We start from the raw sequence: 25,625 nt of genomic DNA on the forward strand, positions 1-25,625 counted from the left end.
AGGCAGCTAAGTGCACACAGTACACAGTCCAGGGCAGCTGGAGGTCACCTCGGAGTTACTTAGTGAGAAGGAGGAGCCTCGGAACTGGGGCGATAGCTCAGCCAGTGAAGTGCTTGCCTTCAAAGATCTGGGTTCAGTTCCCAGATTTTATTTTATTTTTTAAATCGGGGTATAGCCTCCTTGGCCATTTCTGAGCTCCTCAAGAAAAATTTGAGAAGTGATTGACATCTGAGGTTGTCCTCTGACCTCTAACACATATACACCTCTACCCCACCACATGCACACAAACACGCACACACACACACTCAAGCCCACACACACAGAAGAACATGCACTCACACATGCGTGTAGACACAAACACATGCACATACACATGCTTACTCACACATGCACATGTGCATGCACACATATCAAGTCCACACGCACACAAGAACACTCATGTGCATGCACACAGGTACACATGTGCATGGACACAAATGAATGCGCGTACACATGCATGCACATACACGCACGCACACACGTTGAGCACGCACAGGGTTGTATGAGTGGTACTGAGGGAAAATTTAGGTGCTAACTGAAGATCCAAGACTAAGAGTCTGCATTACACCGACTTCAGTCCTTCGCCCCCATAACTGCACACCCTGACCACGTACAGAAGAAAATAGAGGTTCTGCAGGCCAGACTGACTGGCCTCGTACTATCCGCTCAGACTTCATCTTGTGGCCGGATTCTAAGCTTATCTTGTCAAGTACTAGGACTGCAGCCCACCCCACACCCCCAGGGGTGAGGATCATGGGTGTCCTTTAATGTCTCTGTCCTGTGGTCCTGCAGTTCGACATAGCCTGGGACACTTCTTTAGCTTAGGCAAGCAGAGACGTCCGTTCCCTTCAGACTTGACACTGCAGTCAAGTTGTTGGACATCAAGGAAGCTTGGGCTTCTCGCTAGCAAGGGGGAGGAGGCCTTCCTGGGTTGTTTCTTGTGGTAAAATTGCCCAAGATGGGGTCCCCTATCTTCTACTTCCTGAGTACATAGCAGGTGACTCAGGGGACACAGAAAACTCTACGCCCTGCCACCATGATCCATGCGTTTCCCCGTGGTATGTGTCACAGAAAGTGTTCCTGCCAGCTTTTCGTGGAATACCTGTCTTCTCTCTCCCTGCCTGAGCGTCCACACGTTGTCAGGCCCTTTTCATGCCAGACACCAGACTGGATCACCATTCTCTGACCTTGGTCTTGTTACCTCTGAACCCCGTGAGGAAGAGTCTTTAGACTTTTTAGGAAAAAGAAAACTGAATCTCATGGCAGGTGAGCGGGCCCCCGCTATCCTCACACCATGATCCTCATAGCTTGTTAACTGGGAAGGCCGGTATTCGTACTCAGACCTGCCTGACTCTGGCTCACTTTGTGTCGTTACTCACAGCCAACGACCCCTGTCACAAAAGAAGGGCTGGCCTGGCTCTGCCGCTGGCCCTGAGGGGGCGCTTGGACCAGGCAATGCTCGGTCTTTTCTACTTGGCCCTGTGAACACCAGAGAGCTGGACAGGCAGAGAAGCCAGGTAGTTGGGTTCAAGTACAGGAAATGGTGAAGCGGATGTAACATTGAATCTTATTCTCTTCCCCTGTGTGGGACCAGCGCCGCACAGATGACCACGTGGCTTCATCTACCAGGTGTTAAGTCACCCTGGGAGAAAAAGCTCTGTACTTACCGCCTTCACCACAGTGGCAAACCAACTGCCATAGTCCCCTCAAGAGCCAAGTCTTACTGGAAATGTCAGTGAGTGTTTCTTCCCTCCCCTCAGGAGGCCACAGGTTGGGGTATGGGCATGGTGTCCAGTTAAGCGTTAGACCCAGAATATTGTCAGGCTGAGACAAATCGACTAGCGGACTTCAGAATTACCAAGGGAAGAAGCAGAAAGATTGGGGGTGGGGCTAGAGGTTACAGTCAAACTAAATATGAGAGAACCAGAGGTGCCGGGATGAGGAGAGAGAGGAGACAGGCCTACAAGACAGAGGCAGGCCTGCAAGGGAGACTTTCTGAGCGCGCCTAGGTGCAGGACAGGTAGCCATGATGGAAAACACAGCCCTGCTTGCTGCAGAATGAGAGAGAAGCAAGAGTTGCCACAACCGCCCCACAGAACCCAGAAGTTTTACATTCCAGAGCCGTGGATGGAGGGCCAGCCCCACCTACTCACTCAGCTTCCCAAACTAAACTAAGTGTTGAACGTTAGCAATCAGTCTGTTCCCAGGAGTTCTGTCCCCAAGGTCACACCATGCCTGGAAAGGAAAACTGTTCCTTCGTCCAATGTCCCGAGCAACTTCCAGGTGCCCTCTACCCTTGTGGGGCCACATGCCTCTCTCTCTACACTCCACAGACTCGTAAAGCTCTGTGAGCCAGGACCACTGAATATCAGGAGACGGGAGAAAGGCTGCTTTCATGGAGCCTACAGTCCAGCAAGATGGTGGTGGTTCCATGACTTCCAGCAAGGGTTCAAGCACCCATAAAGAAAGGCGAATCCTGGCAACTTGGGAGCCCCAGGGAAGGCCCTCTGAGGACACCCTCATGCTGACTTCAGAAGGGAGAGAAAGGACAGGCTAGCAGAGGAAAGGCAGTGCCAAGCACAGAGATGGGGCCCTCCATGCAGAGGGGAGACCCTGGAGGTGGAACTCGAGAATGGGTTTGGAGCCTACCAGAGGGAGGACCAAAAATGTGGAGAAAAGTAAATAACTTAGCCAGATAACAAACAAATTCCAATTTCTAAAAAAAAGAAAAGAGAGAGAGAGAGAGAGAGAGAGAGAGAGAGAGAGAGAGAGCAATTTCAAACCCACACTCAAGGCCCATTCAAGACGAGAACTGTTTGGGTCTGCAAAACGAATCTCACTACAGCAAAGGATGCTGGTAAAGCCCTTGGACAGTTCCCGACTGGATGATACCCGCCATCACCAATACCATCACCACTTTCCCAAATGTCGAAAGGAAAATAAGAACAGAATGCCAAGCCAATCCACGAAGGCCTGTAATGTAGGAGGTGGCCCTCTAACCGTCCCTCAAGCAGGTCGGTTATCATGGCAAGCCTCCTCTCATTTGGCATCTGAGAACCGTGAACCCACACCTCCAGGACCAGGGTGATCTAGGCAAAGTGAAAAAGACGTTCAACTGTGGGCACCATGCACCCCACGGGTCCCCAAAACAGCTTTCCTTTCAACTGTTCAACTTTGTGGTCAGAGCAGGTGTGCAAGGTCAGGCTGGGAGAAACAGACACCCAGCTCCGAAACAAAGAGAAATTGCTGACCGAGAGGTTGATCCGAGTGCAGTGAAAACAGGGGTGTTTGTCACTGATATGGAGGGTGGGGGAGGACGGGGCAAAGGGCACAGCTGATCTTGCAAACGACAGTTCCCCTGGAGCACCCACAACAACTACAGTTGGTCACCCTCAGAGCCCTGGCCTCCCGTGAAGTCTTCAAGTTCATGGGAGATCACCTCGGGGTTCCACATAGTGGGATCCCTTGAAATCTGCGTGTGGCAGGCCCCTTGGAACCACACCCACACTTCTCCAGGGGGTTCTTCTTCTTTCTGTGTGTGGGTATGTGTGCAAAAGTGTGTAGTGGAGAGGTAATCAGAGTCTGTCTGTGCAGAGGCTGGAAGAAAACCCACAATGCTGTTTCTCAGGAGCCATCCATCTTGGATTTGGTTTGTTTCCTTTTGAGACAGGGCCTCTCACTGTCCCTAGAGTTTACTAAACGGACTGGACTGGCTGGCTAGAGCATTCCAGGGACCCGCCTGTCTCGGCCCCCTCGGCCCTGAGATCACAGGGTCATGCCACCAGGCCTGGCGCTTTTGTTCGTTCTGCTTTGTTTTTTTCATAGGTCCTCAGGCTTGCAAGGGAGAGCTTAACCAACTGTGCAGCCTCCCCAGGCCCCTCCTGTGAGATCTGAGGTGCCGATGGACAAATTCACCTGAACGGTTGTGCCATTCCATGCCGCCCCCACCTAGCATGGGTTTCTCAAGAACTCTGGAGCAGGACTTGTATAGAGAAATGTGCCAGAAACTGGGAAAACCATACTTAATCACTTAATGGCCAAGATGCAGTGAATCAAGGAAGCAAACAGGAAAGGCAGAGAACCCCCGCAGGTGTGTGGGAGCCTCTCCGTCCGCACCCCATTCTCTCACATACCAAGTGAACCTCCTCACTCAGTCCACGCGGCTTTCTGTCCTTCTAGGAGACACAGGATATCTCACGTGTGCCGTGGCTTCTCTCCCAGGAAACTCTCCCTCCTTCCTTCCTTACCTTAAATCCACAAAAGTCTCCACTTTTTACCCCAAGAAGTATGGCCGGGGCAGTAAATCTCGTTTTAATGGAGTGTACGTTTAGCTGTGAGGAGGTAATTGACGTTATGGAGAGCCTCGACGCCCGAGTTATATAGGTTAGCTGATGCAAAGGGGACTCATTACCAACACACTACAAACAAGTCGTAATATATGTATATTGTTGTGAGTGGTGTTAAAGAGGAAGTGTTCCGGTCCACGGGGATTGATAAAGCTCGAGAAAACAGCAGATACGCACTTGTAAATTTGTCTCATTTGTCTCCGAAGCTAAAGGTTATTCCCTTGTTCTGAATTTGTAATAAAAACACGCTAGCCCAGGGTTTGTGGAGAATGTTTGAATATTTAAATTGTGTGTAATGATAGGCAATTATAGGGTAAAAACTGGACCCCGTGAATGGGAAAGCACCGTGCGGATCACAGAGCACTCCCCCACGAACCCCCCGCCCCCCCCAGCCCACCCCCACCCCCACCCCCACCACGATTCTTTTATCTTTAATGCATTTCGTGAGCGCCGCCACCCCCATCCCCCCGCAAGGGTTGAGGTGCACACGCCGAATTCCACAGCCACTATGCAGGGAACAGCTAGACTTGGGTCAGCCTGGGTTAGTTCTGCTTCCTTCAGTGTGCAGTGTGTCTCTCTGACCCCTGACCCCGGATGGAAGCTGAGGTACACAGCCCTCCTCAGAGCTGGTGTCAGTCAGTGCTGCTGTGGCTGAGGGGACAGCAGGCTGGGTGTGAGGAGGAGGAGGTACAGAGGGCAGGATGAATTTCCTCCACACACACACCCCCTTTCCGCCATATTCCCTTCCCCCAGGAGGGGTTGGCAGAGAGCCCCAGCTGTGCCCACAGCCTGGGGCGGGGACAGGGGTGGCGTTGTGACTCTTAGCTGCAGCCCAGGTGCCCACCTGGCCCCCGGCCGCCAGTCTACCCAGGTTAACCAACTACAGTGTAAGAGTAACTCCAGCCAGCTTGTCACCGAGCACAAAAGTCATCAGCCAGCGACTGCTCTTTTTTTTTTTGCACCACAATTAAGACGAATCAATACGACGTGCCACAAATGGTATTTTACTCTCAATAAGAACTGGAGCTGAGTTTATTCAGAATATTTTAGCGCTTCCCCGGGGGATTTTGGGCCGACGCAGATGGCAAATAAAGTAGTCAGCCTCAGGCTACAGCACATTATGGTAATTCTGATGTCAGATGTACTTTAATATACAGCTCTATTTAATCACCCCATTATTTCGCATTTCCATATGAAAAACCTGCGGCTCTTCTGCACAGCTTTCTCTCGGCCTCCGTGCCAAGCTTCCTCCAGCCCTCTGCCGGCAGCCGGGCTGTGGTCATCCTCATCAGGCACGGCCCTACGGCACTGGAGTTTCCGGGTGCCCAGATGAGCCGTTAGAAAATCGGAGGACTCGGATACAGGCCAACATCGCCACCATGGAAGACAGAAGTTGAGTGCACGCTCACATAATTTAAAAAAAAAAAAAAAAAAAAAAGAGGGATGTGGAAGTGACACCTCCCACCCACAGACACATCTCTCTCTCTCTCACACACACACACACACACACACACACACACACACACACACACACGGGCACGGGCACTAACAAGGAAAGACATTAATGTCACACAGTGATTACAGCTACGCTTACAATATATCCTCCTTCAAACACTAACAACCCCAGTATGGTTGCTGGGTAGCCTAGCATCTATGTCCAGCCATGACCTGTGACCCACACCAGCCGTGCCCACTGGTCCTCCCAGTATCCTGTCCACCACCCTAGAACGGGAGAAAAATGTACACAGGCAGCCAGGAAGGCTGGCCCAACGACAGAGGAGGAGGAGGAGGTTGGAAGGGGCGGAGCTGTAGACTCACAGCCCAGAACCATAGGTCTGAGGCCAGAAGGTCCCTGAACCCGGATGTTGAATCAGAGAGCCGGAAACCATAAAGCTCAGACCCTGGGGCATGTGGGGTCCTGTGGATTCCACATATCTGCAGAGCCTCGGGCTGGCTGGTTGGCCAGCTGGCTGAGAGCAGCCAGTGGAAGCCAGAGTTTTGGCTGGGACCAGGAAATCCCTCTTGTGTAGTCACAACCAACGTATTCCAAAGAAGTTGGGCACAAAACCCACTGACCACCCAACTCTAGATTTCTTCAAGATGAGCCCCCAGAGGGAGGCAGTGACACCTGACACCTGGCCCTACGTCACAATGACGAATCAATTTAAAGACACAGAACGAGATTCTTAGAAACGGTTACAGTATGGGCCATTAGAACAGGCTATGCCTGGGAGCAGGCTGAGTCTGACTCCTAAGAAAGGGGTGGGGGTTGGGGGGGGTGTTTCCAAGGAAGAAGGGAAGTAGAGAGGGAAAAGGAATCGGGGAAGGAGGGAACGAAGCCAGTCCCAGAGAACATCCTACCAACCTACAAACTTCACTCACCAAGACAACTGGCTCCTAACTGTAATCCCAGCACCTGGGAGGCACGAGGGTTACTGCGAAGTAAAGGTCAGCCTGGGCTACATAGTCAGTTCTAGGACGGCCTGGAAAGAGACTTTGTCTTGTCCCCCTCCCCTAAAAAAGAAAGAGAACCACTTCTCCCAGCAGTGTTCTTAGGGGCTCGGAATGGGAAGACTGCAGAGAAAACCAGCTTGATCCTAGATGCCTGGCCCTACTGAGCACACAGTCAGCCTGCCACCAGGGAACCCTGCTGCCAGTGTGGGACACATCAAAGTCATCCTGTAGCCAGGGTCAATCATATCACATATTAAAATACGCTTTGGATATAAAGATCAATCTTGATTTTCAGGGTCTTATATTCCTTTCTGTTGCAATTTTGCAACGTAAAGGTGGATCTTCACACTCCTGGCCCTTTCTCTGCTCTCGGAAAACAGGCTAGACCACTAGCTTTCCATCTTTCTTTCTTTCTTTCTTTAGTATAGAATAGAGTTTATTCAGGGCATGGGGAGGGGAGTTAAGAGGGTGGTATGGGTAGAGAAAGACAGAGGCAAAGAGAGAGAGGGGAGAGGAGAGGAGGAGAGAGAGGAGAGAGGAGGGCAAAGAAGAGAGGAGAGAAGGGAAGAGAAGTAGAAAAGTAGAGGTCAGCCATGAGCACGAGTAGGGGGGAGGGATGGGGAGAGAAGGGACAAAGGGGGAAGAAGGTAAGATCAAGAGAGCAAGAGAGCTAGTTTTCAATTTCACTCCCCCTCCAGGGGCCTTAATCTGGAGACATTTTGATTGTTGTGTCTACAAGGAACTGAGGGGGGCAAAGGCCTAGGAGGCCAGGATACACTGGCCATTCCTCCCGCACACTCAGAGTGACTCAGCCCCAGGTATGCAGCCTAGCAGGGAAGCCGTCCTGTGCTGGACTCTTCAGCTTTGAAACTGGTCCCCACACCTAGCAGAACAAACTTCACAAGAAAGGTGAGACAGAGGCGAGGAGGAGAGAGAAGGGAAGGGGAGGTTACAACAGGCAGCCAGGGAAGACAGCGCTCGCATCACCTCCCTTTTGGTGACGAAGCTCAGGGCCGATGGCAACCTTGAAGCCTCCATGCCTTGGCAAGGCAGCGTGAACAGCAAAAGCGGGTCGAGATCCTGACCCTGCCGCAAGGCCTGCCCACCAAGCATGCCTCTGTGGGAAGGATGCCTCCCTCCAGAGCTCAACCACCACTGGGGCAGGGTGGCAGGGCTGCCCTAGATTTGGCAGCTCAGCTGAATGCCCTGCAGAAGCCGCTTCAGGAGACGAAAAACCCAAATACACTTCCTGAAGTCGGAAAGATAAAAATACAGTTTCTGCTGCGTAGACCACTCTGTGTTATACGTGGGGAGGTGGGGGAATGACCACGCAAGCATAAGTGATTAAAAGAAAAAAAAATGATCTAGAGAGATTATATAAAAAGCGCCGTGAAAGGATGCTCACCATCCTGGGGCCTTCCAGAGTACGCTGCTTCTGGGCTATTTTTAGAACAATCACTGAAGTGATTCTTCTTAGTTGTAAAAACACTCCAAATCAGAAAGTCAATTTTTCCTCTGTTTGCAGAAGTGAGCTGGCTCCTCTGGACGGAGCACGCGTGTTTTGCTTGGCGCCTGTTCATAAGACTGTCTTGGCAGCGTTTCCTTGGAGTGCGCACGGTGAACCTGGCTCGCACACACAGTAGCACTTTCATTTGAAGCGCCCCAGCCACGCTTCCCTAATAACAGCCTGGGAACTGAAGGAAAAAAAAAAAAAAGCCCGAGAGCCCAGCCCTTTAAATGGGGAACAGAGCAGGGCTCTGGGGCTGGCTCGCCACAACAGGGACTTGGGTTCACGCCTTCTGTCCAGAAACAAGGCTGCCATTAAAAGCGGGAAACAAAACAATACCAGTAAACTTTCTGGTGACAGCCACAGGCTAACTCTCATCTCTAACCTGACCCCATCCCAACCCCTGAGACACGTACACACACACACACACACACACACATACACACACACACAGAGGCACATACGCACTCATACACACTCTCTCGCTGACTCCTTAGAACATGATGCTACCCCGACAGATGCCAGGTTCCCCAATCACTTGGGGTGGACAGACCTGGCTCTCTAGCTCCTTTGCCTTAGCTGAATTTGAATGAGTGAGCTCTAGTCTCCTCAGGCATCTGTACTGAAGATGTAAGGAAGAGGCCGGAAAGGCATGTGAAGGGCTTGCATCCGGTCACTGCTCTGTAGACAGAGCTCCTGAGATAAGACTACCATGGAGTGAATGGCTGTGAATGAATGAATGAATGAATGAATGAATGAATGAATGAATGAGTGAGTGAACCAGTCAGGAGTAAATTAGTGATTGGCCCGGTGAATGGTTAAGCGGTGAATAATGAATGTGTGAGCGACTGAAGACCAACAAGGCAGGACTACCAGGTCCTGTCTCACAACCCCGGGCGAGCAAACTCCGTGAGCCTCTCTCTCCACCCCTGGCCCGTTTGTCCCTGCAACCTGGAGCTGCCATTCAAAGCAGGACTTGCAGGCTCAGTCTCCATCCTCCTGCAGCATCAAGAAATGTCGCTCTTTGGGCCTCTTGGAGCTGGCTCGGCACTACCCGCTCTGTTTCACACGTTCCCTTTTCTTTCTCTCTCTGCGTTGTTTACAAAGGTTTCATTATGTTTTCAACTAATCAGAAAGGCCCCGCTAATACACAATTAACATGTGATTATAAAAAAAAATTAAAATAGCTTCCAGAAGAAGGAAACATAATTAGGTAGAGAAGGCTTTTCAATAAGAGCTTGCTTTAACCCATTGTCAGAACACAGTCTCCGTTCGTCCACAATGCCTGGAACAGATGCCAAGGGCAGAATGTTAAAAGCAAGAGGGAGGAAAAAAAAAAAAAAAGGACATTATTCTAGGGGAAATAATAACCCACCGCTTGGCACAATGTGCCTGGAACTCAGGTTCCGGCAGCAGAGGGGCGACCTCCCCCAGTGCACTTACACGCTGTAGAAATACTTCCCTTCCACAGATGTAAAGTGAATGCCTGTGGCCAAGCCCAGGACAATCTGAACAAGTGTCCGGTGTGGAGGGGACAATGGGGTGCACGCAGGTCTCAGAGCCCACTGCTAGCAGAAGTGCTGGGCCACGGGGAAGTGCTTAATTGCTGGCATCCCATGCTCACTCCTGGTGGTTTTCTTTTAAATAATTTGAGTTCAAATTCCAGAAGGGCTCTGTCTCCCAAGCCAGACTGGATCTGAGACAACTGTCTGAGAAGCCAGTGGGCGAGTCATTTCCATCCCTTTCTCCCGCTTCCCCCCATCACTCTAAATCTTCCTTCACAGCCCTCAGATGCATCCCTTTCATTGGTCCTGATGTTGCTCAATCCAACTTCAGGCACTAGAGTGCAGGATGGTCTCTGCCCATCCACACAACCTCAAAGCAACCTGGGAATCTGACAGTCCCCAAAACATGGGGGTTTTGTGAGAGCAGAGCATATCCCTGACCCATAATGCATCTGGGGCTCACGGCAGTTCTCCCAAACACGGTGGAAAAGAAGCAAAAGTCTGCATGCCCAGGGATCTGTCTCCCCTCTACAGAGGCTCAGCCTAGGGCTAGCTGCAGGCTTGACTCTCTGGTTCCCCTACTGATACAGCAGGACAGACAGTGGCACCAGGAAGGAGCCTGGGGTATGGTCAGCACATCATCATCCTATTTCTGCCCTACAGAGTCACTCAGAACCCCAGCCCATGTGATCTGTAAAGAATCTGACACCACAGCTCAGTGACCTGGGCAAGACCACCTCACTTCGTAGTCTGCCCCTCATTGTGAAATTCCTTGTCTATGAAGAAGCCTTGGAGGAAAAGAGAGAGAGAGAGATTTGAAGGGGATATGGGGGCTAGTCCTAGAGGAAGGGACGGAGGCAGCCATGTTCAGGTCTGGAGGATGTACTCGTGAGCCAGCCTTTAACCAAGGGGCATGCTATGCTGTCTTCCAAAGCAACAGCCCAAGGAGGAAGTTAAGAGGCAGCCGTGAGCATGAGACGCCCCACCGTGCTCACATGGCTCCCATCTTATCATGGCTCCCAAGGGGTGCAGGGGAGCCAAAGCACAGGAGTGAAGCTTACTTAAGACCACCACTGACAGGACTTCTAGTGGGATGGAGCCCCGCCCTTCCCACTCTAGCTGGCCCAGACTCAAAATCTCTCCCTGGAGGGCACAGAAGGAGAAACTGATACTACCTAATGCAAAATGACTTCCATGGTGGCCAATCTAGGTCTTGGGCCTTAGTGTCCTGCTCCTCCAGTGAAGGGAGCTCTCTGTCTGCCAAATCGAGTGTGAGGTTTGTTCTCCGAGCGAGTCAGCCTGGGCTCCCTGAATTACGAGTCCTGCTCAGCAAACCAACCACGGCAACAACCGTGTCTCCACTCTGACCCACATAGAAAGAAGGGGGAAAGGCCTTCAATGGCTCCCAACATCCCCCCGGCTTCCTCTGTGGCATTCTTTCATACTTCTGTCTTCTCCCACTGTTGTTGGTGCCCAGAGGAAGAAGCCACACTCCCAGCAGCCACCTGGTTCTGCTCTACCCCAGGACACTTCTCTGGGCTTAACACCCTCAGTATTCAGTCCCCTGAGGCTTGGTGAGTGCCTTTAGCAATCCCACATGAGGTTTCAACCACTTTAGCTTCCAGTCTGAGAGCGCAAAGCCTTAAGACGTAAGGCGACCTTTCAGAGACCACAGAGTTCACCCCATCCCAGGAGCTCTGCCACAGGAACACTCAAAACACAACACAGATACTACCCCTTTGTCTGCACCCCCAGGAAGACTGGTCTCTCACAGGCAGGAGCCCGCCCCACTCATCCCTGAAACCCTATCAGCACACAGCACACAGTAGGTACTCAAGCCATTCCTGCCAGAGATCAAATGAGAGGCTGTTCAAATTTTGTGGTCGGCCCCGCCCTGCGTGTCTGTGCCACACACAGCAAGGACTGACAATTCCTCCCAGATAAAAATCTGGAAAGAAGTCGAGAAACAATTAAAACTAGAAGCTAATAAATGATGGAGAAACCCAGGAGCCAAGTCCTGGCCCACTTCCCAGTCTTCATTCATGCATCAAAAAAGCCCCAGCGGTCCGAGGCTTTGAGAGGGCAGCTGGGCAGTGGGGCTGTCCGGGGTAATAGAAATGAGGTTGTGATATGATCGAAGATGCTCATTGATTCCCACAGCAGACACTATCTCCCGGCGCACCCCCACCCCCACCCCCGCCGCCTGCCACATCTCCCCAACCAAGCACCCTTCTCCGGGAACACGTGACAGATGATCTTGTAACCAGGCAACCAGGGGGAAGAAAGGTTCCCAAGTTCCTCCACACAAGCAAGGGAGGATGGTCGTGTTCTTTGCACCGTAGCTACTGGCTGCAAGTATCTTTTCCGGGTCTTACAGAGAAGGACAGGGGCAACATTTAAACACCTCGACCTCCCCGTCTGCACCAGGTGGGGCTGACCCAATCTGCAACTGGAAGCGCCCTGTTCTCCCCAAACATCATCACCTAAAGAGCTTGCAGTGTCAGGCCCAGGACGTTGTGTTTCCAGAACATCCTCACTGAACACGGGCTACCTTCACTTTCCTTTCCTGACCATGCTAGGCCCCAGCTGTGGCAACAGGCCAGTGCCTACCTACCCTCAAGGTAGCTGGAAGTCTGACTGTACTCGAGGGAAATGCCCACCTTGTCAGAGTACATGTGGGTGTCTGGAGAAGTGGGAGGATATGAAGGGGTCTTGAGGCTCTCAGAAGTGAAACTGAACCTTGAAGATGGTCAGAGTGTGCACCTGCAACTCTAAAAAACTCACGATGCTTTTCAGAATGGAGGAGACACCCCGAAACCCAACACCTACTGCTTACTTTGGTATCTCACCTGCTGGGTGTTTTGGGGGTGTTCAGGCCCCACCCCTTAGAGAAGAGATCCTGCCATATGAATTGGGGTGCTACTGAAACCTAGGCTAGATAAAAAGAACCTACTGTGTGCCGGGAACATCACTCAAATGTCTCTATGCTTCAGGGTTTACCCTACTACCTGGAAATTAATCTTTGGGTTCACAGTTGGAAGAACCGAGGCCTCAAACCAGAGATAGACGCCATGGGCCGGCCCTCTGCCTTCCTGGTCCGGGGGTCCTTAGGTGAACAACTCAGTCTTTGCTCCCAGTCACTGAGCTCTAAAGCACTGTCTATACAGAAGGCTGAAGACAGAGCCAGAAACAAGGAGAAGGTATGTGAGAAGAAAAGGTCCCTGGGCAGAGGACGCATAGCGTGGGGGACCCATCGAGTACCAAGCAGGACCCTGGAGGCTCCAGACCCAGTGGCCCGTCCTGTCAGTCAGTATAAGCTACTATGCAAAGCAGGGACCCTCGATTTGAATTCTCATTCTCTCTCTCTCTAATATCCATAGTGCACCTAATAAAGAAAATGAGTGAGTGTGAGAGATGGGAAATCGGAAAGAAAGTAATTTTTTCTTTATGTGACAAGGCTCTAGCCCCTCTGGGTGTCAGAAGGTGTTGAGGGGCATTCCAGAAGGAAATGAAGACCTAGCTGAGGAGCGGGGGAGGGGGGTATGGGGGGGGAGTGAGGGGGAGGGAAGAGGGTCACCTGCATATCTATCGAGCTCCTTGTGGTAACATGGACAGGCCCAGCCACCCTCGCCCCCACCCAGCCCCATGCACAGAATAGGATTATTACCAAAAAAAACAAAAACAAAAACAAAAAAAAAAAAAGGATTATTACCACATCTATCGGAGTGGAGGGGCCTGGGACTGGGAAGCCATCAGTTTACCAGCGGCATGAAGAGACCCAACCCTCACTCAGACAGTCACCTCCAACACGTCCCCTACCCTGGGATCTGGGGGTCTGAGGGTCCTGCCTCCCCATCTGGAGCCCCCAGAAGGGCACACAAATAGCACCAATCTAAGCAGAAGGTGCCTCCCAGGACACAGGGGTGTGGAACTCTGTTGGGAATCGATCAATCACAGCCCGCTGACACTGGTATCCTGAGCACATCCTATTACGTCTAAGGGCGGAATGGTTTTCTGGGAAGAGAAAGGCAAGAGCTAATGAAACCACAGGCTTGGCACAGGCTGCTGGCACAGGGTGCCCAGCCAGAAACTTTCTTTTCCCATCAGCAAAAGTCACTGAAACTTTGGGGCTTGGGGGGGGGGGGTCACTGAGTTTTCTGCTTTTCAAAGCTCAAGTTTGTCTTGATACGCAAAAGATACAGACAGGGATCTGGGAGAAAACATAAATGCTGTTAGAACAGAGAGCCAGCATTTTTATTATTATTATTATTATTATTATTATTATTATTATTATTATTATTAATTTTGCTGTCAGACCTATACCAGCTACCCTGTCACACGGCAGACTCTGGATTCATCCTTGTCCCTCTTGGCACGTCCACCATCCCCGGAAATGCCTGTGGTGCCGCCATTTTTAATCGCTGTGTAATGTTCCCTCCTCCTGGGCTGCTTTCCCTGTTCTCTCACTATGGGAATCTACCCCTTTCCATCTTCCACTATCACAGGGACACCATAGGTGTTTGCATGTCCCCATGGGCCTCTACGGTCAGTCTTCATGGTGTCCTGGAAGTCGCACCCCTAAGACAAGGGGACTGAACACTCCTGTCACAGACTTCAGCATCTCTGGACAGTCCGGGACACCCTCCCCCAGGTTCCAAGGATACCGGCCTCCCCTAACAGAGATCAGTACTTAGGAGAAATTTCCCACCGTGCCGCAAATTACCATGGGAAAACATTGTTCATCTAGGGCCGGGGGAGGTGGACTCTCCTTGTCCCTGCCAGACACGTCGCCATCTCGCAGGGCGCGCCACTCCAGAAGCTAGCCCCCGTGACATGCCTAGACACCTCCCGCGGGCTCCCAAGTCACAAAACAATGCTTTGCCCACAAACAATCATGTTTTGAAAAGCAAACAGACAGAGCACGGCTGGTCCTTTCCCAACACTTTCCACTTCCTGGAAACGAATAAAAATAACGAATAAAAATGTTCATTACTGAATTATTCACTTTTCCTCCCCGATTCACGTCCTGGTAATTACCGTGACCAGCCTAATAAAAACTGCTACAAACCGAGGGTCAACTGGCAGTTAGAAGTGTTCATTTTCATCTCAATGTATTCATCTCTGGTTCCTAATGGCCTCATTTTCTCCCATGCTCCTTAATAAATACCACTGAATTACAGGTTAAATAGCTAAATTAAATTATTGCAATTATGGCGTGCAGAGCCCTGAATCCGGGTTTACCTTTCCTAGTTCAATTAGAGACGAAGTTTCAACAGCGGCGGAATCATGATTGCTGTCAATAATATCGACGCCGAGAGTCTCACCCAGATATTTGGTGGGGTTTTAGTCTCCCTTCTCATGTCTGAGGGGCTGATTGGAGTACTCTCCAGCGCAACCAAATCGCACAGTCAAAAGTGGGTTTTGGAAATCAACCACAAGACATAATTGGTCCCTTTCTACTGGAAAGAGAGAAGACTTAGCAGGGTTCTGGCTACATGTTCTTGTGTGTGTGTGTGTGTGTATCTGTGTGGGTGCATGTGCATGCATGTGTGTATATATGTTTGTGTATATGTGTGTGTCTGTGTATATGCATGACTGTCTACGTGTGTGTCTGAATGTGTCTGTGTATATATGTATCTGGGTGCGTATATGCATGTCTGTGTATATGTTATGTGTGACTGTATCTGTGTGTGTGTCTGTATATATATATATATATATATGTATATATATATATATATGTCTGTCTATGTCTGTGTATATGTGTGTCTGTATCTGTATCTGTGTGTGCCTGTGTACATGTGTCTGTATCTGTGTGTCCATCTGTATGTGTGTATCTGTCTGAATCTGTGTGTGTGTCTGTGTGTGTGGTATGTGTATCTGTGTGTGCATCTGTATGTGTGTATATGTGTATCTGTCTGAATCTGTGTCTGTCTGCCTGTGTCTGCGTGTGGTGTGTGTGTGTGTGTCTGTGTGTGCATCTGTATGTGTGTATGTGTGTATCTGTCTGAATCTGTGTGTGTGTGTCTGTGTCTGTGTGTGTGGTGTGTGTGTCTGTCTGTGTGTGCATCTGTATGTGTGTGTATGTGTATATCTGTCTGAATCTCTGTGTGTGTGTCTGTCTGAGTCTGTGTGTGTGTGGTATTTATCTATGTGTGCATACATGTGTTTATGTGTACACAACCCCATTTTCTAAAGGGAAAGCACATGTCAGCACACAGATGGACCCTTCTCTTACTCATAGCACAAGCCCAAAGGATTTTCCTGGTCCACACTAAGGAACTTCTCCATTATTTAAATATATTCTTCAAATGCTTGTTGCTTTTACCTCTCCCCAGGATTAATTATCCAGCATCCTCTATAAGACAGAGTATCTTAATAATACAAAGTGCCTGAGAAGGAAAGAAAAATAAATAAATAAAAAACCCTGCCAGTTCTTCTTCCCCAAATTGCAAGCTACAACAGTCTATTTCTTGTGTAACAGCTCCCCCTGACTTCTCCATCCCTCAGCTTCAGAGGCAAGGAATTCTACCAGGGACAGGGACTCTGGTCTTTTCAAAACAGCACTGCTGTTATGAACCAACACAGAGCACAGGTGGGTGGTAAAAGCCCAAGAGCCCACCACCAAGAGTATGTAGACATCCAGATGTGGGTAGGAGCCCATAGTCGCGAGAAGAGCCCTTGATCCAGGCAACGAAGGCCAGGTCTGGTCAGAGCTAAAGAGACAACAGATTCCCTGGTGGGCAAAGGAGGGGACCCAGTGTCCTCTTTACTCAGAAGCTCCAAGCTCTTCAATACTGCTAAGTGCCCAAAACCAGAACCCACTGCCCAACCCAGGGGACATGAGCTGTACCCAAGACCCTAAGCACACTGTGTAAGTCTTCACACTTGCTGAAGGTCTGAGCCCATATCCCCGAAACAGAAAAGGAAGCCTCCACGTAGGCCCAGTACAGCCAAGGCAATGAAATGGTATCCCATTGCCCATGTGTTTAGAGTCACAGTCATAGCTCCAGACCCCTACCAACCTGCTTCAAGACCTAAGCCATAACCTCCCTTCCCTGCCCTCAGGGACACATGTCCCTGGCCTAGGGCAAGAGGTTGATACAGCTGTTGTTGGCCTACCATAGAACAGATCATAAAGAACCAGAGAGCCTGGAGTTTCCAGAAGATTCCAGAAGGTAAGATCTGTATTCCACTGACCTATAATCTGGGGTGTTCCAGGCCAGCACAGAATATACTGTTGACCCAAATACTAGTGACCCAAAATAAAGTGAAGCAGGAGCTATAGAAGATGCAGGCCCCTCCTAGAGCATACATGACCATACAGGGACATAGGCTCAGCTAGCTCCGGTAGGCGTGGAGAAGGCAGAACACTGTGGCAAGGCAGACCAGAAGGGACACATGCCACCCCAGGATCCCCAACATAAGGCCTAAGAATACTTAGTCCCTTGGGCAGGCGGCCAGGGGTCTGTGCCAAAAAGTCTATCTACCCTCAAGCAAGAGCTGGGCCAGCTCTGAAGAAGGTCAGGAGATCACAGTGGTCAGTAAACAGCAACCTACCCAACACCAGGTACACACATCTAGACTCAAGCCTGGCACCAAGCCGAAGAGCGGACCAGCACCACCATCCACCTCATGGTCCATCTGAGGTGTTTCTTTCCCAGGCAGAGACGAGGAAGTCTAGGGCTCAGAGAGGTGACATGATGAACCAAAGACCACACAGCTGGAAACCGCTGGATCGTGACTAAAGGATTGTTCCCTGGGAGGTGAGAAACCTACCCTTACCTCAGAGCAGAGCTTCTCAACCTTCCCGATACTGCGATCTTTCAATACAGTCCCTCATGTTATGGTGACCCCCCCACCAAATTATTTCATTGTTACTTCATAACTGTAATCTTGGTAGTTACGAATCATAATGTGAACATCTGATATGAGACCTCCGGCACAACCCACAAGTTGAGGACCCCCAGTCCAGAGCAATGCGTCTGCTTTTAGATGGTACCCGTGGGTCGGCTGGACCTCCCCTCTGCATTCTGTCCAGAAGAAAGAGCATCGCTGTTGATGACAAGTCTCAGGACTCTCCTTCCTTGAACTCTATGCCCTGGCGTCTCCTCCACAGTGCTCTGTGGGGTGGAAGAGGCCTCTGTCCCCATGACAGAGGCTCTGGCTCTCAGCTGACCCCCTGACATCCATGCTGCCCAGCACAGCATGTTGCTCCCTGTGCCAGGACCTACACACAGACAAAGGTCCCCAGTGGATACCAGGGAGAAGGGACAGCTTCAACCACACATTCCAGAGACCCTTGCTAGGCCTTACACGAGATCCTTTCCTCAAACTGAGAAGACACCCGACATTGATTAGAGGAGTTTATCTTGGCTCACGGTCAAAGGCAATCAGTCCACCATGGTAGAAAAGCATGGAGATGTCTCACTCAGTCGGGAAGCAGAGAGGAATGTGGCTCTCCGCCCCTGTCTCCTGTTTCATTCACTCCAAAGTCCCAGCCCACAGAACGGTGTTCCCAAATTCTAGGTAGGTCTTCCCTCCTAACTGAACCCTCTCTGAAAACACTCTTAGGCACACCCAAATGTGTGTCTCCTTGGCGACAGCAAGCATGGTCTGGATGACCAGTGCAAACCATCCCACCTTGTGATCCCTTTCATCAAGGAGGAAACTCGGGGGGACGTTTTATTGTTATTTTTCCCTCTGTGGTGAACTCATCCAGAAAGGAGGTTCAGGGTCTCTGCTGACCACCTGCTGGAGTTTCCGTCAGAGAAAGCTATGGGTGGTGATTCAGAGATCTTCCCAAAGCATACCTCAAGATAGAGAAGAGAACAAACCCAGGCCCACACCAGAAGACAGCAATATTAACAGCTCCATCCTAGGAGGGAGCCTAAGGGGGCACCAGGGGAAGACCAGGGGCTCACTAGTCAGAAGGGTAAAGGTCACTTAGCTCAAGAGGCCTGAGGAGAAGGGAGAGGTTGCCTCTTAGCTACTGGAACCCAAGTCTATCAGCACTTCCGGGCGAAGGGTGACTGAGCCTACTGACATGGTATATAACCAGGTTGAAGGTAACCATAGGTCTAGAGCTTATCTAGAGACAAGCCTGAGTCTCTCCATGTTGGCCCTGGGCTCTGTTAGGGAAGAAGACAGCCTAGAGCCTCTAATGCACCACCAAGCCAGCCCCTCCCACCCAAGCGCTCTGGGGAAAGGACAGCTGCTAAGAAGCCATTTCCACGCAGGGCCAGCTCCCAATCACCTCCACCCTCGCTGGCCAATGTCCGCCCGGCTCTGACAGGATAAATAGCAGCTTCTTCAAGCCTCTACGATGCCAGGGAAGGCATGAGGCTGAGTTTAGCCATGTGTTATCTCATGAACCCCCTCCCAGGCCCTGTTCTTGTATCTGCAGCCTTAGAGGGCACAGGCTCAGCCCCGATAGAGAAGCGTCTAGAACGAGTTCTCCCTGGATCACAGACGCCTTCCCAGCAGCTGATAATGGGGGTCTAGGACAAGAAGAGACGGCGGGGTCCATGGGTTTCCTTCCTTGAAGTTTGGGTTGACGAGGTTATGGGAGAGGGTGTGCACACTGGAACCCTGAGGACCAAGGCAGGGAAGCTGGGTTCTTTGGGAGTATTCATTGAACAAGCGTTTCCCAGGCACCCGCTCATTCTGCCCTGGGAAGACCCTGGCACACCAGTTCATCCGCTCACCCAGTGCTCATTCATCATTGGCTACTACACAAATGCTGACGACTGCATCCGAGGGTCAGGCAATGAATTGCTGGGGAGGGTATTAGGAAAGGGGACGCCCCCAAAGAAGACACCTATAAGACATTAAGATAGATGGAAGGAAGGAAGGAAGGAAGGAAGGAAGGAAGGAAGGAAGGACAGGAGGGAGGGAGGGAGGGAGGGAGGGAGGGAGGGAGGGAGGGAGGGAGGGAGGGAGGGAGGCACAGCCTGCCGTGTAACTAATACTACTTGAGAATCTCAAGCCCCTGACTATCAGCAGCATCCAGAAAGCCTCACCGCCTCCCACCGTTTGGCTCTACAAATGGAGGCCCCCTTTCTGAGGAGCTTCCAGATGCTGCCCAGCCTTAAAGCGTGGATCTTTTTAGGCTTTCCAGGTCAGGGAAAGAGGCTGACTCTCATACAATGGGCTTCAGGCAAGAGGCAGAGTCCTGGACCCAGAAAGCCGTTATTCAAGGTGGCTAGCCATGCCGGGGACTGAGGGAGGAGGGTCTGAAAATGAAGGCAGGGAGGCTGGAAATCCTGTGACCACCACCTCCCGCTCTGACTGGCTGCATCTGAGCTCATCCTGTCTGCAGAACCCAATAGCTACGAGGGAGGTGGCTAACCAGAGGAAGACACAAGAAGGGGGGCCTCCACACAGAATGCACAGTCCCACCATGACGCCGCTGGTGCTCCTGGAACACTCTGTTAACATAACACAGTGACCCAGCACCACCTGCCCAGCCCACAAAGTATTGAATAAATCCCTCAACTGCCAGATATAGTACCAGGCAGGCCAGAACCTGACAAGGGTCTAGAAACCACACAGGCAAAGACCTAAAGGAACGTTTTAGAGAGAACTGAAGTCCAGTGGGTCCCTGACAATGGCCAGGGAGGAGGGCCAGCATTCCACATTCAAAATATAAAAGCCACGAGGAACTCCTAGAACCTTGCCACCTACAGTCACATAAAACAAGCACAGTTTCCAGATACAGAGCCTAGATAAAGCTCACACTGTGTGCTATAGCTTCTGCCCTCAGCAAGAGCATGCTTGGACAGGTGTGCTAGACCCCAGATCACCTGCCCATGGGTCTGGTCACATGACCTCTGCAAGCAGATAATATTCTGACTACTTTCCAGCTGATCCTCTCGGCGCAGGGACAGAGGAGGTCCCAGACAACCCAGAAAACCTCCAAGGACCTTGCTGGTGGCCAAGGGAGCCATGAAGCTAGTCGTGACTGTGTTCTTATCCTGGGCTAGTTCTTAAGAGTAGCATTTCTAGAGGGTCTCAACCCCTAACAGTCAACTTCCTGAGATCCCCAATGAGTTGCTGTCACTCTAGGGATCCCCACATTCAAGCAGGTATATCCAAGCCAAGATCCTTCGACCATAATCCAAGGGTAGTTATGAATGCCGCCCGACCCAAACAAAGACCTCTGAACTTAAAGCATTACAAGATGTTTGTAGGACATGGCGAGGCACGCCTTTGATCTCAGCACTTGGGAGCCAGAGGTAGATCTCTGAGTTCAAGGCTAGCCTGATCTACATAGTGAGTCCCAGGATAGCCAGGGCTACATAGAGAAACCCTGTCTACAAACAAACAAACAAATAAACTTGTGAGTGTGGCTTTTCTTATAAATCAATTTTGCGACTCCTGGGAAAGCTCTGGTTTGTGGGAATGTCGTTTTGCAATAGCAAGCGGTTGGACCGGACTGAACATTTAAAGTCTGTGTTCCACCCAATGGCTTTACTTCAGTCAAGCCAGGCTGACCATAGGAGCACCTAGGGAGAAGGAATATCGGAGTCCCTCCTGCCTGCCTGGCTTTCATGAGCTCAAGGCTTCCTGTCCCCAGGAGGAATGGCGCCAATTCAAGGGATGCTTGGCGTGGCCGTACCTCATCCAGCCATCCAGCGAGGGCAGGAAGGTGGCAGTATGTGAAATAGGAGAGAAGACAGAACCAGCATCTCCCCCACCCTACAATCGGACGGACTCCCCTGCAGCAAAGGAAACAGCAGCCCTCTTCTCTATTCCCAGAGCAGCTTGGGTCCCCCCACCACAGAGCACACGCCAGACACCAGTGACAAATGCCACCACAGTAGCCCTATACAGAGGATCCTGAGGTGAGACAGTGAGGGCCTGCTGGCATTCACCAGAAAGAGTGAGACCTAGGGAAGGGACACTCAAGTCAATGGGGTTCAGCTAGTGACACCCAGGATGGGTTGCTTCATTAACCCCCAGATACACTCGCCTCTCTAGGCAAGAAGCAAATGGAGACCCAAGGTGCAGAACAAAAGATGCACGGCTTCCACTTTAGGGTTAGGGTGTGTGTGTGTGTGTGTGTGTGTGTGTGTGTGTGTGTGTGTGTGTGTGTATGTGAGAGAGGGAGAGAGAGAGAGAGAGACAGAGAGAGAGAGACAGAGACAGAGACAGAGAGAGACAGAGACAGAGACAGAGAGAGACAGAGAGACAGAGACAGAGACAGAGACAGAGACAGAGAGACAGAGACAGAGACAGAGAGAGACAGAGAGACAGAGACAGAGAGAGACAGAGAGACAGAGACAGAGAGACAGAGAGAGGGGGAGAGAGAGACAGAGAGAGAGACAGACAGAGAGACAGAGAGACAGAGACAGAGAGAGACAGAGAGACAGACAGACAGAGAGAGACAGAGAGAGAGACAGAGACAGACAGAGATAGACAGAGATAGAGAGAGGGGGGAAGAGAGAGACAGACAGAGAGACAGACAGAGAGAGAGAGACAGAGACAGAGAGAGAGAGAGACAGAGAGACAGAGACAGAGACAGAGACAGAGAGAGACAGAGACAGAGACAGAGAGAGACAGAGAGACAGAGACAGAGAGAGACAGAGAGACAGAGACAGAGAGACAGAGACTGAGAGAGACAGAGAGAGAGACAGACAGAGACAGACAGAGAGACAGAGAGACAGAGACAGAGAGAGACAGAGAGAGAGACAGACAGAGAGAGACAGAGAGAGAGACAGAGACAGACAGAGACAGACAGAGATAGAGAGAGGGGGGAAGAGAGAGACAGACAGAGAGACAGACAGAGAGAGAGAGACAGAGACAGAGAGAGAGATAGAGAGAGAGAGAGATTTACAGAGGTCATGCCCATGTTAGAGGGGTAGAGGCTCTCACACTACAGTCAGGAGTTGAGCAGCCCAGGCACAGAGCCTGAAGTACGATCTATCTGGATCTTTGTCTAAGTTAGAGGCCCTTCCCTCCTCATCTAAAACCGTAGGATAAAACCTCCGGCACTTGCGGCTGGTGCAAAGCTCTTCCTCCAGGGCCAGCCATGCTTCCCACTTTGCCATGGCTGCCAGGTAAAGTCTACATCCCTGCAGGGCTGACTACGGGGACACAGCCTTTCCCATCGCTTGATGGTGTGATTTCTACTCCCTTCCCTTCCGAGTGGTGCATGGGTGTGGGTGTGTGTTCGTATAGTGCTCGTGTGTGTGCGTGCGTGTGTGCGTGTATGTGTCTCTCAAACCCAAACACTCAATCTTACGTTTTGAGATGCCTCTCATTGAACCTGGAGCACAGGTTCAGGAGGCTGACTGGTCATCCCACCCCAGTGGTTCTGCTGCACTGGGAAGACAGATATTTACACGGGTGCTGGGGACAGAACTCAAGTCTGTGCCCAAGTGCCACAAACATTTGACTAAGCCAGCACCCCGCCCCCGCCCCCGCCTCCTGACCTCCATTTTAAGATTTATTTTTATGTTACATGTATGGGTGTTTTGCCTGGGCGTATGTCTGCATACCACATGTGCTCCGGGCCAGCGGAGGCCTGCAGAGGGTGTTGGATGCCCTGGAACGGGAGTTACGGACAGTTGTGAGCTGCCATGCAGGCGCTGGGGATCTAATCTGGGTCCTCTGTAAGCGCTCTTAAACACTGAGCCATCGTCCCCAGCCTCTTTCCCTTTGTAAAATAACTGGTGTATATTTCAGTAATTTCATACACATATGTAATGCATTCTGGTCCTACTCGCCATCCCATCCTCTCTTAACCCCGTTGTGACGCCTGCCAACACGTCCCCCGCCCGTTGTCACGTCTTTCTGTAACTCGCCTCTATTCTTCTCATTTTAGTGCTTCGTAAAGCATGAAACTCCCATTCCTCTCATTACACACGTAATTCTAGTTCACACAATAGAACAGAGTGGCTGCCCCGGGCTCTCGGGCCTCCCCAAACCGGACTCAATCTCTGCACACACACTATGGGAATTCACTCAGCCAAGGGCCCTTCATTCCTTCCCTTCCACACAATCTTTTGCCTGGGCGATTCTTCTAGACCCAGAAGCCTGTCCAGAGTTAGGGGAAGCTATGAACTCTTCGCTCTCGTGGCTCCCAGAGTCTTTCTTACGTCTGGGTAAGAAAGCCCCAAAGAAAGCTCTCCATCACACTGCTCCTCACTGGCCTTTAACGCCAAGGCTTACCCTGAGAGAGAGAACGGGGAGATGAAGCAAGGATATGTGTGCATGAGAGCTCCCGGCTTTCTCCCATACAAGGTGATCGGATAGGTCCTCGGGTGTGCTGGGGCTGGGGGACTGCCCAAGGGTGCTTTCCTAAGGTGTAGCACTCTGCTGGCTCTTGGAGAGAGGAGAAATGGCGTGGGCCTGCTGGACAGCATCTGGCTTAACCAGGAACCCCAAAGAGCAGAGCTTGGCCATCTAATGACAGCCGATGGGATTCCAAAGGTTCACCTATAAAATCTACTAGAACAGCAGCCTGGGTGCAGAATGGAGGATGGAGTCCTGGCCCCTACAGTAACACCACAGCTTTGATAGCAGATGGAGGTAACAGGACTCTGCACCTAGCAGAGAACAGGTACACTTATCCACTCACGCCGTCACCAGCAGCCTGACTAGATTTGTGGGGTACCAAGGCAGCACAGAGATTGAGCCAGCCCCTGGAACCGATACACCTCCGTGAGGAGCTCCGCCACTCCTCCATCTTGTCCAGAGGCTGAAGGCCCAGCCCAACCTCCTATCAAATAGGTTCTTTGTTACCCACCCACCAGCAGGAAGAACTCAGGCAGGAACAATGTTGATGTCAGAGATGCTGAGATCAAGGTCCCGAGCCCTCTCAGCTTAGAAGACAAACTCACAGAAGACAGGCAGCAGCCAGGGCAGACACAGGGACTGGAAACCCCAAAGGATGAGAATGTTGTAAGCACTGCTGGGACACAGGGGTGGCAGTGTGAAGAAGCTCTGATGTGCCCTGTCAGAGGAGACACTTTATGGAAAAGCTAGCCAGAGGGAGTAGGCCAGGCACCACAGTGCTGGCTCACTCAGGAGGGCTTCGGCCTTATAAGCCTCAGTTTATCCATCTCTAAGATAGAAGTGGCCTTCACCTCAGCAGGACCTGAAGAGAAGGAGAGAAAGAAAATGACCAAGCTCCTGGAGGTAGAAGAAGGTTCCCAGTTCTTTCTCCCTCTCTCCCTCTCTCTCTCTCAATTCACATTCCTAGTGGACCCTAAGACTCCTTGTTGACACACAGCCTCTGCTGACATCAGCAGAGAATTCTTGGGTGACTAGAGAACAGGCCCACGGCCCTGGGGTGGAAACCCACAGAGACCACAGAGGTCATGTGACAGAACAAGGCACAGCCAGGATTAGGACAGTAAGAGGATAGGCCCTACCCTGGATGTAGTTCCAGCAGAGCACCCGGGAACACGTGGGACCCCAAGGGAAGAACAGGCAATACGCCAGACCACCATCTCAGCAAGATGCCTGGGTGCCTGTTCCCAGACTGGGGAGACAGCCTCAGTGAGCCAGTGCCTACTTCCGAAGCAGCCAAGAGCCACCTGGAGGGGACCCTGGCATCCCTAACACTGTGAAATATGAGATCCCTGGAGTGGTACTGGCTGATTCGCCATGCTCTATAATCCAAGGTCTGGGACCTCAGGTCAAAGCCTTCTTTTCTGTGATCCATGCAAGGCTCTCCTGGTCTGACTCCAGCACACACTGGCTCTCACCAGGGAAGCTCGTTATCTAATGAGCCCCTCCCTCCATTCAGGGAAGATCTGTCAGAAGAGA

General features: G+C 51.2%; 1 protein-coding gene and 1 long non-coding RNA gene across 7 annotated transcripts in view; one reads left to right on the forward strand and one right to left on the reverse strand.

The window, feature by feature from the left end:
* The window catches only part of Bcl11b (BCL11 transcription factor B), a 93,108-nt gene that overhangs the window by 11,068 nt on the left and 56,415 nt on the right, over window positions 1-25,625 (reverse strand).
* Window positions 17,070-17,695, forward strand: LOC103692704 (uncharacterized). Its single transcript, XR_015622570.1, has 2 exons — window positions 17,070-17,418; window positions 17,513-17,695. It is a non-coding gene; the product is annotated as an uncharacterized LOC103692704 (long non-coding RNA).

Source organism: Rattus norvegicus, chromosome 6 (assembly GCF_021556685.1).
Source record: "Rattus norvegicus strain SHRSP/BbbUtx chromosome 6, alternate assembly SHRSP_T2T, whole genome shotgun sequence".
NCBI classification, from domain to species: Eukaryota; Metazoa; Chordata; class Mammalia; order Rodentia; family Muridae; genus Rattus; species Rattus norvegicus.